This window comes from Myotis daubentonii, chromosome 8, assembly GCF_963259705.1.
Source record: "Myotis daubentonii chromosome 8, mMyoDau2.1, whole genome shotgun sequence".
Taxonomy (NCBI): Eukaryota; Metazoa; Chordata; class Mammalia; order Chiroptera; family Vespertilionidae; genus Myotis; species Myotis daubentonii.
The window spans coordinates 48,894,938-48,916,508 of record NC_081847.1 but is presented as its reverse complement, the minus strand read 5'-3'; the positions used below and the strand labels follow the sequence as shown (position 1 = coordinate 48,916,508).

At 38.1% G+C, this 21,571-nt stretch overlaps 1 long non-coding RNA gene across 1 annotated transcript in view; it reads right to left on the bottom strand.

Annotated features, from left to right (window-relative positions):
• Nucleotides 1-1,666: 1,666 nt before the first annotated feature.
• LOC132240298 (uncharacterized) overlaps nucleotides 1,667-21,571 on the bottom strand; it is a 41,694-nt gene continuing 21,789 nt past the window's right edge. Inside the window, exon 3 of the long non-coding RNA XR_009454236.1 lies at nucleotides 1,667-3,773. This is a non-coding gene — a long non-coding RNA (uncharacterized LOC132240298). The remainder of the gene's footprint in view (nucleotides 3,774-21,571) is intronic.

Here is a 21,571-nt window from a genome sequence, read left to right as displayed (position 1 = left end):
TCTTTGCAGAGCACCCCTATCTCTGATAACCTACATCTGCTCTAGGAGCTCACTTAGCCTGTTACGTATCCACATAACTAATACGTTAATCCTCATTATAGATTAAAGTGGTCTCAGGATCCCTTAACTTCTTAACCTTCTGACTGCTTACAAGATCACGCATGTAATCTGAGTTAAGTTCTTTCATTGTGCAGATGAAGAACCTGCATGACAATTACGCAAGGAAACCTGAAGCCAGGTGACCTCAGGAACAGAGCCCAGCTCATTTGCACTTTCAATCTACCATATTAAGTATTAATCCAGCTCCTTGAAATTGACTTCTCAGAAACCTGCATTTTCAGCACGAACGTATTCAGTGTTGCTGAGACGTAGTCAGTGACACAGGCGTGCTTTGTTCCGTGCATTTGGGTTTATTTTAAAGGACATGCATTCTATTTTCAAACTGATACTGTTCTCTTCAAGAAATGACTCAGACTGTTGCATTTGCTCCTATTAATGCCAAATCTCTGCAAAATACATCATCATTCAGCTGAAATCATCTTTTGGGACGATGCTCTTCCCATTTTGACTGTCACTGTGACTTAGCTGGGTTATTTCAAACCAGAGTCCTTATCTATTTGTTCAGGTTTTCCTTCCGTCTTATCAGTCTTGTCAGGAGAATGAGATTTTTTTTGCATACATCTCTTTTTGTTTTACATGGTTGCAACATATACTTTATATCTGAGTCCTGTCAGCTTCCCAGTCGGTGTGTCCTTTTCTGTCAACAGCGGGATTATGTATCACCAGAACAATAAATATGCATTTTGTCAGGTTTTCTGTTTTGTTCAGTGAGGTTACCTAATGTTTCCAAATTTGGGGGGGAAAAATCCTGTGTGGCACTGCTGATCTTTTCATATACAATGTTTGATAGCACAAGTGCTATTTATGTTATCAAATGTCATAGCCTATGACAATACAATGAACTGTTCAGACTCCCTGCCTAAATATCTTACATTTATATAATGTTTTCTTTTCCAGAGGACATTCACATGAATTATTTTATCTGTTCATCACAACATCCCATGAGTTAAGCAGACAGAGCAGATGGTGTTAGAATAACCCTCTAACTCAGAGGGGTTATAAGTGAAAGTCGCACATTTAGCCAACCAAAGCCAAAGGGATGGTACATTTTCTTTTTCAGTAGCAAAATGGTTTTTCCAATGTACACTCCAACTTATCAGGCCCATGATACACCTTGAATTTCATTTTTAAGAATCAATTCTCATTATTCTCTCTGCAGTCTGCTTCCTCACCGCCGCAACAAATATAGATTCCTTGCTTACCATGTGTCCTAGTTCTGGTGACATGAATACATTATAGTCATGGTGCTTAGGCAAACAATAAGTATGGATACCTGATTATCAAGTTCTTAGCAAATTAGTGGTGATAAGAAAGATTGCCATAAAAACGTATACTACCAATAAAAATTTGCAATGGAAACAAAAAATAAAATTACATGGCAGACAAATATCAGTAAATATCATAATTTTAAGCAACTTTATAATACTAGAAAACTTTTAGCAATGGCTGTTATACGAAGCCACCAAGAAAACTAATTAATAATCACTTTTTATTTTAAAATTCATGGAAACATAAGAAAAATGTATACACACTTTAACAGCTGATTCTATTACATCTTGAAAATAAAATGTATTTTAATAAGCATTGTCTTTATATAATTATTCAAAGTGTGTATACATTTTGGGACACCCTGTATATTATCTATTCTCAATCCACAATGGTTAAAATAAGAAAAGGTTAAGGCAAAAAAGGGGGAATCTCCAGTTAGCCAGAAAGTTTAGCTTAATGGAATAAATTATTTCCCAAAAGTTTTGAAAAGCAGAGCTTTTATTCAATAGGAAGGTATCTGAATAACAATAAAATAATAATATGCCACAAGGTAAAACATATTTATAACTTTGAATGAAATATATTAAAAAATGCTCAAGGAGCCCAGAAAGCATTTGTGTGATGGAAAAATGGCACTTAGGAGAGTTTCCAACCAAGTACTGAAGGACAAAGAAGACTTGGATAGACAAATTAAAAAGGAAAACTCAACAGGAGGTGAAGATTTCAGATACCTCATCAAGAATTCTAACAAATAGGGTTGTATATCCAAGAAGCAAAGAGTAAAGAGAACTGGACAGTAAGACTGTTCACATGTAGGAATGATGAAATATAAGAACAGTGGGAGAGTGCTTTTGAAAAGCAAGGTTGATATCCTTTGTATTTTAACACTTGGGAATAGGACATTATTAAATGTTTAATTAATAAAGAACTTATAAAATAATAACAGTACTGGAAGAGTTGAATATGGCACCACTATTTGGGATAGAGAGAAATTAAATCGGAATAAGGATAGAGGGAAAATAAATTGCAAAGAAAAGCTATTTAAATAAGGATATTAATAGCAATTGAGACTTGGAGTTGACAGTTTCAGTGGGAATGAAAGGCGAGGAACCATTTTCAACCCACGAGGTGTTCAGAGGTAACCCTGCTGAATGAACTCTCAGAGGAGAGAAGACAGGTAACTTGTCCAAGGGCACACCCCCTAGTTAGTATTGAAGCCAGAGAGTCCTAATCCTCTGCCCAAAGATAGTTTTTAGTATAACACTTATTTAAATTATGTTTCTTTAATTTTGTTCTAAAATGCATGAGCCTTCAGAACCTGGGCAAGAAGCCAAGAATTTGAGATTTCATTTCCCGATCTAGCCAGAATTGTTTTCTTATTGTCACTTAACCGGACTGCCTGTGCCTCTTTTCTACACCTCTTAAATTAAGATTCTAAGAACATTTCTTCCAGATCATATCTGTTGAAAAGAAATGCCGTTCTTCCAAGAATGAGGCCATGAAAATGTGCTTGCAAATGCAGCCTGTTGTAAAATACACAGAAGTCAGCCAATTTTTTTTTTCATGTTGTGATGAATTCTGGCATGAATATCGTGAAAAGAGATGTGTGCTATTCACAAAAATGTGTTTTTCATATATAGAATTTCGATTTGATCTCTAAGGAAACTTAGGTTTCCACTGAGCCAGCAATATATATTCACTTAAAAAAAAGATTAGAAGAGGAATATATATATAATTAAAAAAACAAAATGGGATTTTCTAGCAGCCATTTCCAAACTTTTATCATCTTGAAACACTTTCGATTTTCTCACATTCTGTGCTTCTCTGTGCATTGAATGTAATGCCGAATTAGCAATGACCTTTTTAGGAAAGTTCAACTGAGCCTGTACCCTCCTCACCCCCACCCACACCCCCCAATAACATATATTTAACCTGCTATTATACAACCCCAACATATTTTATTCTATTTAGTGATTTTTCATTTTTAAATTTTAATTGGGTTTTATTTGTATCAACATAATGTCCTTCTTGAGGTATTATTTTTACCCCTTTCAGTTTAGCCTCAATTAGTTCCAAGCTCCTTCCCTGGGTCTCCCTGTTGGATTATATCTCATTTTATGTGTAGCTTTATGCTCTCCTTGGGTAAAACTGTTGTTAGGTTTTATGGTTGATTTTCTACCCCCAACTCCCCAGATCAGCGTGCAAAGTGAATGTTTCTTCTGTATCCTCAAGGCAGTCCTCGGATCAAGTGCAGCACCGATCATCCGAAAGGGGTCAGCAGGATGGACGTCGATGTCCTCTCCTTTGTTCTTCAAAGCTGTGGTTTCCCTCAGGTGCTGTGTTCCCTTAATGGAGTTTTCAATTTACTTTATGCTTCTGTCTTTCTGTGAGGTGGAAACAGGGAGTAGGAAATAAACAAAAGCAGAGACTCCTGTTAGAGCAAGACTTTGAGACACTGCTGCTACTGAACCCTGCTTTGGTTTCATGTCCCAACCTTTACTATGTTTGCTGTATTTCTGGGTTTGGTGCTTAATTATCTTGAAAAGTTTAATACAAGGAAAGAGGGGACTTGGCAGGTAGACAGAGCAGAGCAATGGAGAATCTCGGAGCAGGTGGGCGGAGAGAGACAAGCCGGTGAGCAAACGGTGTGACTGGGTACTTTGTCAGCAGATAACAGGGCCCTGGGCACCCGTCAGGAGATGGAAAATAGACAGAAAAGATCCATTGTCCTGCAAGGTACACGCACAATAATGAATCAAATATATAAACAAACAAAACTAGACAAGAATCCAGTCGGCAGAAGAACAAAAGTTAGAAGAGACCTATAGAATCTGAGGGTCTCCTAGATGAAGAACTTGGGTCCCCTATTTTTGATAGTTCATGGCCATAGGAACTTTACAGTGAAGTCCTCTGAGCGATAGTGTCCATTATTTTCTCTTGCCCTAAGGTCAGGATTGACCTACTGTCTGGGGCCAGTCTAAGTCTTCAGGTGAGTAGAAAAGTCCCAAATGTGGTCAGAAAAGGATGGAGAACTGCTTACCTGGGCATAGCTTGAGAAAAAATATTCTATTTATGAATGCAAAGTTGGAGACATCTTTAAACTATGGAAAAAAACCAGAATAAGTGATACCTGTAGTCAAATTAAAAGATGGAAAAATTAAATATCAGAAAATAATTCTAGAGTTTCTCTGAGTAAAAATTACAACTACTCTCAATGAGTCTCTCTGTTACAAAAGACTATTTTTTGTTGAATAAAACATATGATTCCCTTCAATCCAGCAGTGTCTCTAAAGTAGCTGGTCACACCTGTGGTCAGAGCAAGGGGATGAGCACACACAGTCATCTGTGCAGGGTCTCTTGCCTCTACTTCATCAGAGCATTGATGGATGTCTTGCAGGTGGGTCTTTACGTTGTCATGACTCCATGTCTGGGGTTGTGGGCCTCCAGTTTATCCTGAGGTAAACTGTGATGGCTGAGGCCAACTGGTGCAGGCTGCAGGCTTCCCATAAAGCCTCAGTGGTAGCATCGAGATCCTTCTTACCAACTGTATATATGACCTTGACACTTGGAGCCGCAAGCTCCCAGTCAATAAACTGAGATGCGTACAATGCGCCCTGTGAGGATCCAATGAGACGATGTGAGAAAAGTGCTTAAAGCAAGTTAGACAGACAATCAAGTGTGGTTCCCCTTACTCTGCATCAGTATGAAATATTTTGAAGGATTCAGTATCTTCACTCTCCCTCAAAATGACAAATGTGACTGCTTTTGACATTGTGAAGTTGCCTGGAAAATCCTGAACAGTAACACTGCCCAGCTGGACACAAAATGGTACTTCCACTTAAACCCCCAAGGGCAGCTCCTCCATTTCGCACATCTTATTCCTAACAGGCCTTCCTTGTTGCTCTCTCAATGACTATGGCCCTTCAAGGTGGACGGTATGTGACCTTGGCAATAGCTCCAACTATTTGCAGAAGCTATGTCCTTCCCAGTGACCACATATCGGTGGGAGTATTCTCTTGTTGTGGCAGTCTCCATTCATTTAATACAAATTGGAAATATTGCTGAGCAATTACTATTTGCCTGGCTGTGTATTAGACTCTGAGGGAACAAAGATAATAAAACAAGCAGAGTTCGAACTCCTCACAGTCAAGTGAGGGGGGCCGACATTATCTGCCTGTAGAGACATAACTAAATTGAGTGTTGCCTACTTTTTTTTTTTTACACAGCAGTCAAGAAGAAACTGGAAAAGACAACTCCATCAGCCCTATCCTGCCATTAATGTCACAGATCACTCTGTCCTCCATCTATGACATTCTGACTCTGTGATTTTTATCCTAGTTTTCTTAAGATGTATTTTCCATCTGCAGTTTTACTTCATATTTCAGGTGGGAAAAGAAGTAGAGCAAAGAAAGGAAGCTAAGAAGGAAATCAAAATTTTCTGAAAAACACCCAGCACATAGATTGAATTCTCATTGGTCAAAAGGTGTCGCATGGCCTCCATGCTGCAAAGAAATCTGGGGACAGAGTGTTGCAGCGAGGCACATGGTTACCCCCCAAGCAAACTCGGTTTTCTTAATGTCAGAATGGGTAGTGAGTAAGGAGCTAGCAGTTATTGTCACAGCATAAATCACCTTGGTGGAGATAAAGACCTACTAAATATAGTTGGCCTAACCTGATTCAACAACTCTCTGCATCAACTAACTCTTAATAAAGGGTGGATTCTGAAATCTGTCTCATTGGTTCAAATCCTAGCTCTGACACTTGCTAGCCCTGTGACAAAGAACAAATATTTAATAAGACTGGACCTTAACTTCCTCATTTTTAGGGATAATAGTGATCTCTCTATCATAGCTTTGGTATGGGGATTAGTTAGATAAATATAGATTGAGCATTAAAACACTGAATGGCACTAGTAAGCATTAACTGTATTAGCTCTATTTTATATTAATCAAACCATCTTTTTGTCTTGCTTTGGTTTCCCACATATTATTTCCAAAATGAACAAAAATGAATGGACCATTGATGTGATTAATTCCAGTTGGCTTGGCAGCTATGTCTCTCCATCGTCTTTTAATCCATTTACTCCTCTGGCATATATCTGTTTAGTATGAATGGAATAACAGGGCACTTGAGGAAACAAAATCAATCTGTGCTACATGAAATTGCCGACCCTGCAGAGCTGGAAAACCAGATTCCCCTCAGCTAGGCAGAAGCAACCTGTAAGATGTGGCCTCTTAAGTGGCAAGAATAATAAGGTGCATATTGCTCCTCTCTTTTCAATTGTGAGGATCTCATATTCTTTTTATTATCTTATTATTAAAAACACTTCAGAGGTCTTAGTTAACACTCTCTTCAAAAGACTCTTTAAGACCAAAGACACACAATAAGCAAGATGGGGGCCAGTTCTGCAACGAGTCTGACTCTACCACTGACCTTCTGTTGGGCAAAATACAGTCCCTTCCTGGGTCCTTAACTTTTCTGAGAGCACAGAATACCCATAGCAAGACTTGGCTGCCAGGAACTTCACCCTGATCAAACTCATAGCAATTTCTTTATGGCATTACAGTTGCACAACATTAAGCCTATGTGTCTTCTTAAGCTCAAATGATTACTGGCAAGTGAGTTAGTAACTGGGAACAACAGAGACATGTGTATGATTTTTTTTCTCTTTGGAGGTTGGCCTGAGTGTTTAGATTCTTGAATTAGGTGCTTTTTGTTTTGAAAAATCTCAGTAACAAATTCCTAAGCAAAGATCATATATGCAAACCGCAAATTATATATCTTATGGAATTCCAGTCTGAACTACTAATTATCAGGGAAACCTTATACTCTTCCTTACCCCTCTTTCATAGGTGGGAGGCAATATCTTTCATGGGTGTTACTGGTGCATAGATGGGGTAATTCTTCATCATTTGGAATACATGGTCCTCACCCACTAAGTATCAGGTAACTGTTGCTGTAAAAAGGAACTGTTACAAAATTCAGTAGAGGAAACTAATAAACATTCACTCTCAGGCACTTGAAGGTTGGTGCTGGTGTCTCTGCTCATCTCTGAAGGGCCTACTCATTTGTCTGATGGTCACATAGGGTCTCTAATCCTGGTGGTCTCTCCTAGGGCAGCTGTGCTCCACGTGTACCTCATCCTCTTTCTGGAACCAGAGAGCTAGACTAGGTATGTCCTTCTTTTGAAAGAGGCAGAAGTACTAAAGACATCAAAACACAAATTCTGGCTGGTAGGAGCTAGCCCTTCCAAACATCTGCCTTACTCTATGGGTCATAACCTGAAATAGTTAATAATAAGTCAGAAAGACAAAACAATAAACATGCAGAAGTTTTTCATTAGCTTCCATGAAAACACGGAAAATAATTTAGCCCTAACCCAAGATGCCATCAACTCTTTAAATTGACAAAATAGGAGGGAACTAAAAATTGTGAGCTTCTGTTTAGGCTCAAAAATTCATTACAGCAAAACAGAGACTGATAAAACCTCTTCCAGCACAGAAATACAGTAAGCATGCATGGGAACAGTGTGAAATTTCACCAGGGGCAAGAGCCGGCCTGGACTAATAGACCCATGTCAGCCTGTGGTATAGGCCAGAGGTGTGTGTGTGTGTAAAATGCAAATCAGACATTTTTACTCTTCAGCTTCAACTCATTCGTGCCCCCCCCGCCCCCACCCCTCCATTGCTTTTAGGCTAGGTCTTCCTCTGCTCTAATTACAGTCACAAAACTCAACAGGAGCCTAGCCTGCCAGCTTCACAGGCTTTCGGAACATAAGTCACAATAGCCTCCTTTCAATTACTCCAAGTCACTGTGCTGTTTATGGCCTCAGGGCCTCTGATTGGAATTCTCACGGCTGCTGGAATACATTTCCTCCAATATCACTTCAAGACCTAGAACTTCCTGCTCTCCCTGTCAGAGGTCCTTACCCCATCCTGCATGCCACTGTGGCAGTGATATTTGAATTGAATTTGCATCATGTAAATTTATTGAAAGTCATTCCCACCCAATAAAAATGCATTGCTACAAGAGCAAGGGCGGTGATTTTCTTGCTCGCTGCTATGGCCTGGCTCCTATGATCTGAGCGCATTCAGTGAAGGTAATCAATAACTGTGTGTCAAGTTAATGAGTGAATCAATGGGTCAAAGACCAGAAAGCAACAAATTACAGGTAATAAGGGTGCATCTGATATAAAAGTCAACTGTCCTAACACAGGATGGGGAACACCAATTTCACAGTAGTAACTGTTACGCTGAACTGGCTTTGAGAAAGCTAAAATTCATTTCATGTCTGGATGAGTGTCCTGTGCCAGCAACTATCGAACTTATAGTCTTCCAAAGGGATTGTGTATAGATCTTGTCACACCTGGAAAAGCATAGAATAATTTTCCCTTCTTCCCTTCTAGGTTCTTTGGCTGGCCTCATCATTAAACTGACAAAAAACAAATTAACAGGAGAAAAACTAATTTGGAATGTGTGTGAGCCCCATAAAATCTGAGACTCCAAGGCTGTCCAGCAAGGCCATGTGGAGCTGAGACTGGGGGTGGGGCCTAGAGCTTCAAAGGGAGGAAGACCATTCATAGGAAGATGAGAAGAGCAGATGTTTGGTGAACAAATGTTTGCCAGGCCTTGCAGAGGACTCTTTCTGATTAAAAAAAAAAGCATCCAGTGGCACCAGCTCTTCCTGGTAAGGCCCCCTGTCATGTATATTACATACACAAGAAGCTTTCCTTGAGTCTGCTGGGTCTTCCTTCATGGTCGTCAGCTCAGAGCTCTCCACCTGCCAAAGTGGCACATTCTGTCATCCACAATATTGAAACTTGAACCTCAGAATTAAAGAAAACGTTAAAATACTGAAGCAAAGCAGAAAGGGTGATGTATTTCACGGAGTGATAGCTGAAACATTGGTAGATATCTGAATGCTTATCTGAATATCTGAAGGGCTACCATGGTAAGGGAATTTTGTTTTATTTTTTCTTGCTAAAGAAGAATAACTATGGTAAATTTCTGACTCAAGAGGGGAATAATATTAAACAAAACAAAATACACAAATAATCAGCCCAGCTGGTGTAGCTCAGTGGTTGAGTGTCGACCTATGAATCAGGAGGTCACAGTTTGATTCCTGGTCAGGCCCCATGCCCGGGTTGAGGTCTAGATCCCCAGTGAAAGGTGTGTAGGAGGCAGCTGATAAATGATTTTTTCTCATCATTGATGTTTCTATTTCCCTCTCCCTCTCCCTCTCCCTCTCCCTCTCCCTCTCCCTCTCCCTCTCCCTCTCCCTCTCCCTCTCCCTCTCCCTCTCCCTCTCCCTCTCCCTCTCCCTCCCCCTCTCCCTCTCCCTCTCCCTCTCCCTCTCCCTCTCCCTCTCCCTCTCCCTCTCCCTCTCTCTCTCCCTCTCCCTCTCCTTCTCCCTCTCCATCTCCCTTTCCCTCTCCCTCTCCTTCACCCTCTCCCTCTCCCCTTCCCTCTCTCTCTTTGTCTCCCTCTCTCTCCTTTCCCTTCTTCCTCTCCCTCTCCCTTCCTCTCTGAAATCAATAAAAATAAAAAACAAATAATCAAAGTTATCTATTACCTGCGTGGTTCTCAACCTTCCTAATGCCGCGACCCTTTAATACAGTTCCTCATGTTGTGGTGACCCCCAACCATAAAATTATTTTCGTTGCTACTTCATAACTGTAATTTTGCTACTGTTGTGAATCGTAAGGTAAATATCTGATATGCAGGATGTATTTTCAGGGGTCACGACCCACAGGTTGAGAACCGCTCTAGGGTGTTGTGGTCCTGTCTCAGGAAGATTGAAAGCACAAGACCAGGACCAAGGGTGGAAAAGGATCTTGGAGGAAATGAGCTCTGATGGATTTATTTTTTCTGAGAGTCATTTTAATTTGATATAAAAAAATGTCAATAATTCTTAAAATTCCCAAGATCACAATAGAGGACTGGACAGCACACTAAATCACTGTACATGTACAGAATTTGCATGCCCCCCTCCCTGCTATGTGCTATTAGAAAGAAAAATTTATATTTTAGACAAACATCAATATTAAAATTTGTTTGCAGAGATAAGGCATTTGTATACTTTACAGGGTTCACTCTATATTTCAATTAATGTCATTTCAGATTTGACATTAAAAAACAAAGTGTTCCAGTTCTGTTTGAGGGACCTTCTGCACATTTTACCATTACGGGAACACTATTTTGAATTCCGATGCCCTTACAAATGGAGATTTCCCTTAGAAACGTAAGTGTCTCTTCCAAAAGGGTAACTTCAAATCAGTTTTCAGAGCTTTTGCTATGTCTGCTATTTCTTAAAAATAACCATCTAAAAAAATCTTTATGCCAAAGATGTGTATTTTGGGTTGGCATCATCCACTCCCTTCACTATTCTCTGCTCATTGTTTACAGTTAACTTAGAGAGATGCCAAGTTTTTTTATGGCATATCTAGCTTTAGATGACTAGTACACACTTTGACTTAAAATGTCATAATTTTAAGGGACCAGAAATGTGATAATACCAACAAAAAAGAGGACAAACTTCAGAAGTACAACTTTTAGAGACTATGCCCCAAGGATCAGGCAGGCATCTAATCAGTTGCTTTGGAATGTGTTTATAGGAAGAACTTGGCCCTCTTAACTTGACACCTGACACTTGAGAAGGGCTCTTTGTAGCAGGTGTATGACTCTCACACTCAAAGCAAATGGAAAAAGGCTACTGACCTTCTACAACTCCTTATGCACATATTCCTGAAGACTGTTTGGTATTCTCACCATCTTGTGGTGGCTTCAAAAGAATATTAGTTCTTTTCATCAAGTAAAAAAGAAGACTGGCTTAGAACCATGGCTTTCAACAGGTGTTCTATCAAGCCCTTGGAATTCAAATTTATATATCAATGTTTCTGATGAGTACATGTGTTTACTGGGGGAGATGTTTCTCTCAGAGCTGCTAGGCTTTCATGTTTCTTAGATTAGGGCTAATGTAGGATTTAATCAGGGAGGGAATCTAGCTTTTCTTCATTTGAAAACCACTGCTTTAGAATCAACTATTCTACAGACTTTTAAAAAATATAATCTGGCTTTCTTCCAACCTCATGATGTACTTGAAAACAGGTATATTTTATTTTCATTTATCTCACCCTACTGTAAGATTGTTATTTCATTAACTTTGCTTTAAAATTAAATTAATTGAGGTTTAATCAATAGTAAAATTCACTCAAGGTATTTAAAAACTATTTTTGTATTGTTTTGTTTTTGGTTAGGGCATGTAGAATCTACAGATTTCAAATAAAAGATTTCAAGAGTACACATCAACAAGATTTTATATGGATGTAGGAGGCACTTGATAACTCTTGATTTAAAAGTTTTATATATGAATATTATTGTTGATGAAGGGTAGTAGAATATACCACCCCCAAAATGTGCCAATTTGGCATAAGGATGACTGAGCTAAAGGCACTTAAAAAACAGCAGATGCAAGAAGAGTGCTCTAATCTCACCTTTTCTTCCTGAAACAGGAGATAAACACTCTCATGTGAAGATACCCTCCTGCATCAGGAAAACAAAACAAAACATTCTTCTACAGAGAGTCTAAGCCAAAAGAATTTTGTACAAACAAACCTTGTTAATTTTTATCTCCCTTTAGCTTCCTGGTATATTTATATTAAATAGCTCTCCAGATAAGAGACAAAAATTGTCTTTCCCATAATTGTCTCTGTTCAACCTAGTATAAACATTTAGGGCTTGTCACTTCTTTGGGTCTTCATTTCCTTATAAGGCCTCCTGTGTCAGGTAAAACTTACATAAATTTTTATGCTTTCCTCCTATTGATCTGTCTTATGTTCTTTTCATTTTCAGGCACAAACAAAATATCCTAAGAAGGTAGAGGTAAAATCTGCCTCCCCTACATTGCCATATTTTATGGTGAGGTTATGTAAGAACTTGATTATTCACTTTTTTCTTTTGTTCATGTGAACATAGTGTTATATTCTGGCAAAAAAAAAATGATCCTAGCTGTAGTCAGATTCTTCTCTAACCTTCGTTCAGAGGTCCTGGAGCCCTTGTTTATTTCAGACCCGTTCCATAAGAAGAAACCAACTTTCTCTTCTACCTGGTTAACTTCCTTAGTCTTCCCTTGATCAGCAAGTTGGCAAACTTTGTCTCTTGCTGCAGAATTAAATGTCCGTGTCTGCTACACACCTTTAAAAATCCTGATTGGAATGAAAATAAAATTAAGTTGGAGCAGTGCCTGAGAAATATTCAAGTTTCTATCATGGGCCAGACTATGCAAATGGATTCAAGAGAAATATAGAAGATAAAAAGCCAAGAGCTGAAATTACTATTCACTGTCTCTCCTTCTGTCCACATTGGATAAATTTAAAATGGAGCAGAAGTGAGGAGAATAAAATGAGAAGACATGAGGGTAAGACGACCTGTATGTATATAGGATGAAGACAGGAATGGGTATTCCTTGAGCAATTTAACTGGAATGCGGGCTTAAGTTAGCTCCAATATGGTGTTAGATCTACTGGTTTCCTGTTGGTATTGATGTCCAACAAATAATGCAATTGAATATAATGATTAATACTTCATCTTTTTGTGTTATTGTTGCTGTAGGTCATAGTGGTATTTTATAGAGTCCCATTATCTATGAGTATGTTGATGGAATTGCCATCAGTTTGAAATAGAAGGATTTCAGGAATTTTATTGACACATGGTAATAGATAGGCTCCAGTGTCTGACACTTAACTGTCTCTTAGGGTCAGACAGGTAATAAAAACAGTATAAGAAGTATGAGGTGATGGATATCATGATAATAATGAAGACTCAGCCAAGTGGGCAAGGCATGTTTTGCAAGAACTATAGTGATTTTCCGTTAGCTTTCAGACAAATCACCTTTCAAGTTAAACTATCAATTTATTCCAACTGATCTTGCAACAGAAAAATAAAATACTCAGACAGGACAACATTAACAAGCCCTGGATGTCTGGTTACTGAGAGAGCAATTAATGACAAGTATAACTCTTGAAGGATGTATTCATTTAGCAATTATTGGATTATCACCTATAATTATCAGGCACTGTTCCAAATGCTGAGGACACTACAGAGAACAAATTAACAAAAATCCTTTCAACAGGAAATTTATGTTCTAGTGGGAAGAAACAGACAATTAACAGAATAAATATATAAAACACATTGTATGTTAGATGGTTGAAGGGAAGCAGATTATACCACCCCAAAATATGCCTCTTTGGCACGAGGATTATCTTGAGATGGTTATTTTAAGAAAGAGCAGACGGAGGAGAAGCTCTGAAAACTGAGTAGGAATTACCCTTCTGAAAGAGATGTTTACATTTATTAGAGAAATCCTAATTTGTAAGGGTGACTCTTTCTCAATATAAGGTAGAGTAGGAAGACAACTCTAGAAACTGATATCAATGGAGAAGGCATCAAATCCAGAAACTGATATCAATGGAGAAGGCATTGACCTCAAGCTACATGGCAACCTTATTTTGGTTTACTGTGCTTTCTCTGATCACCTCCCATAACTGTCTCCCTCCACCACCAACATCATTTTGTGTGTGTGTCTTTATCTAGGGATGGTATTTAAGGTGGTAGATTGGGTCATTTGGGGCATTTACTCAGTTTTCCTGGTTATGCCCCATGTATACAGAAAGTATACATGTTATTAAATTTCTGATTGCTTTTCTCCTGTTGATTTGTCTTTTATTACAGGAGGGATTTCAGCCAGGAACCTAAAAGGGTAGAGTGAAAATTATTTTTTTCTCCCTTACCTGGCAAAAACAAACAAATCGGCCAAAGAGAACAGGAAGTTGAGGAGTATGGTTTACATTTTATGCCATAAGAAGAGGTGTCTCTGAGCAACAACATTTTAATAAAGGCATTTAGGAACTTAGGGAGTGAACACGTGGGTGTCGGGTAAGAGAGATTAGACAGAGAATAGCAAATGCAAAGGCCCTAATATGCAAGTCAGAATTTTTTGCATTGCTGCAAGGAGTTCACTGGGAATAAATCAAAGTGACCAGATGGAATCAAAATTATCTACATTTTACAGATAAAAAATGAGAAACAGTGGGTTTAATTCATTTGCCCAATTTCACAGAATTGTATCAGATACAGGTGGGACTCAGACCTTGGATTTATAACACTGAAATTCAATTTCTTTAGTGCTTTGCTCTATGATTTCCACATAATTCAAGAATTGGAGTCTTTATTCTCTTCTCCACATGCCAAATAAAATATCATAGAATTCCACCAACATAGGCATCTTTTTAAGTAATGCCTTCTCTTGTACGAGTCATATGACATATTTCAAAATCAGAAAGAACAATAACTCCACTATTTGTGATCACTGTGGGCAGTCAGAGGTTGGTGATTGCTCTGCATTTTGTCTCATCTATTTTTCTTACCTCAGCACATTGTTTCACAGATGAATTTAAACTTCATTTCATATGAAGCATAGACTGTGTGCAGTTTCTGTCTGTGAGATCGCCAGCACTTCTACTATTTTGAAATATCTTGAACAATATAGAAACCCAGAACTCTCACTTTCTTTTTCATTTTACCTTCAAGCTTAAGATGTGAAGATAAATATTGTGGGTAAAGAAAGGCATTGGATTCTACATGAGGACCTATTAGTGGACATTGCTTGCATTTCATGTGCTGCACAGAATCTGGAGAATCTACTGACAGTGGATCAGAAGGCCACTATGTTTGTCTCAGGTTGACCAGACTATTAGGGGATCCTAAATCTAAGCATTTACTTTACAAATATTATACATTTTCTTTGTTCCTATTTTTAATGGCTCTTGACCCCTTTATACCCTAGAAATGTCTTCCTGAAGGACCCGGGATTATCTCATTAAATGTGACCATCAAGGAAGACAGCCCCTTTTTCCTAGTCTCTGTGGGAAGGCAGGATCCTGTCAATGGGCACAATTAGTGAACACAGATGGTGTAATCACAACACGAAAAACCTGTACAAACAGGACTAGCTTGAAATGCTGACACATCCCCTTGTTCGGCCCCTCTGCTGCTCACACTCCATCTCTCATCCACGCTGTTGCCTCCTCTTGAACTTTAAGGATTCATGATAAAATTGGGCCTGCAGGGATCATCCAGGATAAAGTTCCCATCTCACTGTCAGCTGATTAGCGATCTTAATTCCATCTACAGCCTTCATTCTCTTTGGGCGTTAGAATGTGGACATCTTTGCAGGGGAGGGGAGTCTTTGCCTACCAGCACCTTCTACAGCAGCGGTTCTCAACCTGTGGGTCGCGACCCCTTTAGGGTTGAACGACCCTTTCACAGGGGTCGCCTAAGACCATCGGAAAACACATATATAATTACATATTGTTTTTGTGATTAATCACTATGCTTTAATTATGTTCAATTTGTAACAATGAAAATACATCCTGCATATCAGATATTTACATTATGATTCATAACAGTAGCAAAATTACAGTTATGAAGTAGCAATGAAAATAATTTTATGGTTGGGGGTCACCACAACATGAGAAACTGTATTAAAGGGTCGTGGCATTAGGAAGGTTGAGAACCACTGTTCTACAGAGTTTCTTCTCTTCTTTTTGAATAATGCTGGATTAGTTAAAAAGAATAAAAAATAAAATGACACACATTTGTTTTTCAAATGAGGAGAGTAGAGCCTGAGTTCAAAGCTTACAGTCAAGTATTTTTCCAGGTAAAGAGAACTACCTGTCTCTCAGCAAGTCAAAAGATCATAGTTTTCTATTTGGTTTCCATGAACATCAAACTCTATTTTGACATAAGTGCTATTTTGACCCAATAGACACAACTGTTATTTTTACTATAATTTGGCTTATAAAAAGCTCCCAGACTCACTTAGCTATTACTAAAAAAGTTTAAAAAAATAATTTAAAGCAGCCATGGAAAGATAATAGTGGTTTTTTTTCTGGATATAATAATGACCACAATTACTGATAATGCTACTCTAATTATCCCATCATCAATGGTACCTACTGTTAGTAGTTCAGATTTTTTTTATAGATACTAAAAAAGAAAAGAATATAAAATCACATTAATATCACATCGCTCCAAATTTATACTGATTTCTTCTGCCTGGCAAGCTTTCCCTTCCAGACCATGTTTATGAAAGTGTGCTCCATTATTCATCTTTCATTAATATTCCCTGGCCATGAGATCCCTTCTATTCTTTTATACTCTCATTCTTTCTGTCTTTAGGAACACATTTTAACTTAGAGTTTCTCCAGGATGCTTATTCCACCAGTAATGCTTGTATGCATGTTTTTTTAATCTATCAAAGGTCTTTAAATAAGGTCCTTTTAAATAAGGTCCCTTTAAATAAGGTCCCTTATTTTTAGCAGAGATCCTAGAACACAAGATCTCTGTTTGTTTAATTAAATGTAGAAAGTAAAATCAAAATATCTTTTGGTTGATCCCATATTTTATTAATCTGAGTCTAAAATTGTTACTATTGAGAAGGTTAAGGAATTTCCCATTTTACCAAATTCTTAATTACGGTTCTAAACCATTTCATATTCTTCTTACTTTGCTCCTCACCTAGAAAAGTTGACTAGTACTGCCAATCTAAAGACAAATGCTTAAAATTTTAGTTTAAAACTTCTGGACTTAGTACATTATAAAAGTAACAGGTGAAAATAAGCACTTAATTGGTTTTATAGGCAGTCTTAGGATTCCAAAAATAAATTTTACCAGACTCAAAATGGCCTGTGAAAGATTTTCTGTAACCACAGTTGTAATTAGTATTTTGTGACAAGGAGCCAATGTGGGATTTATATGGAGAGAAGAAGAAGAAGAAGAAGAAGAAGAAGAAGAAGAAGAAGAAGAAGAAGAAGAAGAAGAAGAAGAAGAGGAGGAGGAGGAGGAGGAGGAGGAGGAGGAGGAGGAGGAGGAGGAGGAGGAGGAGGAGGAGGAGGAGGAGAAGGGGGAGGAGGGGGAAGAGGGGGAGGAGGAGGAGGGGGATTGGCTATAGCTGAATTGACTATAAGTAGGTTTAGCAGAGTTGGCCATCCCAGGCCTGGAGTGGACATAATAGTAATTAAATGTAGTGGAATTAGCAGATCAATTAAGGAAAGAATAAAATTTTAAGCATAATATTTTATCAAAACTTATTTGAATTTTAACAACTGTCTTCAACTTTATACAAAAATAACTTGGGGCCGAAACCGGTTTGGCTCAGTGGATAGAGCGTTGGCCTGCGGACTGAAAGGTCCCAGGTTCGATTCCGGTCAAGGGCATGTACTTGGGTTGCGGGCATATCCCCAGTGGGAGATGTGCAGGAGGCAGCTGATCGATGTTTCTCTCTCATCGATGTTTCTAACTCTCTAGCTCTCTCCCTTCCTCTCTGTAAAATATCAATAAAATATATTTTAAAAAAAATAACTTGGGAAGCTGAAGTTCATATATAGAAATTGAAGAATTGTTTCCAAAAGAATTAGAAACAAAATAAAAAAATTAAGACTTCATAAAAACAGTCTGACAAAAATAGTTTTAAAGGATAATGTAATAATCTTATAAGTGTAACTCTTCTAAGATTTATAGTGCTTCTTATTCTCTCTGATTGACTCCTTGACTCTCTTGTCACATATCTGTGTGTATTTTGGGGGTGAAAATAATTTATGAGTATGAAAGTACTTATAAAGAAGGAAAAGAAAAGGAAAGATGGGAAGATAATGAGAGAGAATGTGTGTGTGTTGAGAGAGAGATTTTTAGTGTTTCAGCAGTCTAAATATGAGTCATTTGGATTGCTTGCAAATTGTGTTACATCCAACAAAAGCAAAGACTGTGTAGCTTAGAGGCATTTTCCCTTCTCCATTTTGTCTGTAATTCTTAAAATGCAAGGTTATATATCTAACCAAAATGTTGCACTCTGATAAAAATGTATTGAAGTGAAATATAAGCTAAGATAATGTGATTGAAAGCTAAAATAAAATTAGAGCAGAAGTCTTTAGTGTTAGTACATTTTGAGTTCAATGATTTCCAAAGAAGGAAGAAAAATAGCAAAATTATCTCATTTGTCATTACTCTTAACTTGGCTGCCAGTCTATAAAATATTCATTTCTAACTTAGACTTTCTCTTACTAATTTTCCAAGTTTCTGGGAATCGTTAGCAGATAGATATGTAGAAGCTCTGTTTTCTACTAAAAACATAACTATTAAGGCACTTTAAGATTCCAGGCAGACATTTCCCTGTAATAAATCAATATGACATGTGCTTCCCAATTAAAGAAAAACGGGCATTATTTGAGAATGGCAAACAATAATAATTGCAGGGAATCCCCATGTTAAAATAAATAAGGCCTGGTAGTAAATGCAATAATTCCGTAGATTGTGGATTCTTTTCTGTTTACTTTATAAAGGGTTTATCTCAGTAATGTAAATAAACTTTTCAATTTGAGCTTCTCCTGGGGATCCAAACATTTTCACAAAGAAAGAACAGCTGTCCTCAGCACTAAGTGACTGTGCAGTTAGCTACAAGTCACAGCACCATCAAACCGCTGTAGCAGAAAACAGTTTTGTGAATGCTCCCGGAGTAAGATACTTTGAAGGGTGCATTAATAGGTATTTATCTTTCAGCAAACCTCCAGTTGCCTCTTCTGGAGTGGTTCCTTTAGCGATCCATTATTACATTCCACCTGGCCCCCAGCCACTAATTTATGTAAAATTGTTTACTATCATCTGTAAACATCGGGGAGCATAAACACACAAAACACACACACACACACACACACACACACACACACACACACACACAGCTAGCCTGTAAGTTCACTAGTAAATGCTATACATAGATAATCAGAGACATGGAGTGAACTGATATGCCAACAAAGTGAATGATATTTTTACACTGAGGAATCACTAAGAAACACATTCACTTTTCTTGGGAATTATTACTCATCAAGAATTGTTTATGGAAGAGCTTTGAAAGTGATGTGAGCATGGTTAAATAGTGGGGATTTCACCAGAGGCTTAAAAAAATATCTTGGGATTTTTTTAAACTTTAGAGGTATATGGTTGAGCCACCTTTATAGAAATATTTTTACAGAAGAAAAGGATAATTTTAAAATTCACTAAGAATGAAAAGGCTTTTTGTTACTGCTTTTGAAAATTTTGTCTGCCCCTCCTTTCTTTACTAGAGGAAAGAAGCAAGGAGAATTAGCTTTTATGACTTTTCCAGAATTTTAGAGTCGTTTCTTCCAGAACTGAGATCATTCCCTAGTCGTATTTCCATTTAGAAAAACCACAAACATTTTAATGCCTTTCTCCACACATGAATTTTAATGGAAAACAGTGTCAAAAGGAAAAGAGGCTTTCATGTAAGCTGTTTGAGAAGGCCATGAGCTAAATTTCATGCTGTTTGCAGTAAGTCTTAGAATTGCTCTTTGAATTTGGCCTTAAGGACTCTAACATTTAATTAATTAATAACTTTTAAGGAGAGGAGTGTAGAAATAAATCCCTTCTCTGCCAAGGAAATTACAACTAACATACCTCACATAACCAGACATGCCTGACTAATACCCATATTTGGCTCTTGAGTCAGGAGGTAGGTCACTTGTGTTTTGGAGTGAGGAGAGGTGGGAAAAAGGGTCGTCTGTGCCCCGTCACACTATACTGCCACCCTCTTCCACCCGATGCTGTCACTGAGATAAAAAGAACCCTGTGATGTTCATGTCCCAACTGCACTTCTCTAAGGTTTTCAAATCTCAAATGATCGCATTCAGCCTTCCTCTACATATCGCTGTGGTCTGGTGGCTAAAGACATCAGACATATCTATATATCTGGTTGGTCTGGTGGCTAAAGACATCAAAAATTTTTTTATCCTAAATGTATAAAATACAACAGTCAAAAGCTTATTACTGCTTTTTACATATTTTAATGCCTTGTAGTACAAACCGTTTAATTCGGAAATGGAAGATAAGACATTTTGGGCATTCCTCAGCAAGTTTACGGACGCTCAGCACTTAATACTCTGGTCAGATAGAAGCAAGATTGATGTGGTAGCTGGTAACCCAGTGCCCCTCCTCAACATGCACAGACTATAGCATTGGAAAGGGGGAATCCCAACTCACACTTGTTTCATAAAAATGTGTGGCTATGATGGTGCTGTGTAATTTGGATTATTACTTTATGACACCATTCACTTTCTGTTATAAATAATAAATTAACTGTGTTATCTTTTATAAATGTTAGACATTCTGGCAAGTTGCAGAATGTACAGATTTTTTTTTCATTGCAAAGTTTTCAGAAAGTAATGTCCATTCATCTCACATCAAAGTGTAATGGGGACTGTGCTCCATGAGCCAGACACCTGAGGACATCTGAACCATGCTCCTGATGAAGGCGCTCAGGCAAGTTTCCCTACCAGTTGGAAGACGTGCCAGTAGTTAGACATGGGAGATCTGGGAGTCGGGAATGATTGTGTAGCCCATATGGAAGCTGAGCTACCTACAGAGAGAAACATAGGTCAGGTGCTTATTCCATCACAGATCCACAAATGAGAAACCGCTGAGGGGGCCATGAGCTTATCTGCTGAAATCTGACTTTCACTAAATACCCAGAATAAAAAGGGGTGAAATTCACAAAGAAAATTTATGAGGCAAACTAATAAAAGATTTGCTCTCTGCTAAATTTGTACCAGAGGAGAATTGAACATTTGTTTTATAGATACCTTGCACAAAGATTTTCAATGTCAAAGCAATGAATTATAAGACCGTCCAGTTTCTAATTACAGACTGATCCAGGGGTTTTATTTCAATAAAATAAGGAAGGTTATCTTTATCAGAAAATGTTGGTATTTTAGAGTCTAGCAGAAGTCATAGGTTCATCTACCCTATGCCATTACTCTACATGTAAAGAAGTGGAGGTCAAGAAGGGGAATGACTTGCTTTATACAGCAGAGAGAGAAGCATTAGAACCAAACTTAGAACCTAGGATATCAATTAGTACATGTGTGCCAGGAAATAAATAAAAAAAGTTTAAAATCGCTACCTGAAAGCATTTGTGCTTGGTGTGGCACTATTTCCTGGTGAATGCTGCAAAGCTTTGGAGCACCACTACATTTCTGTCCTGAGAAGTGGCAAATGACACTCCATAACACCATCTATTTTGTGCCCTTTCGTAAGAAAATATTTTCAAAATAATTTTG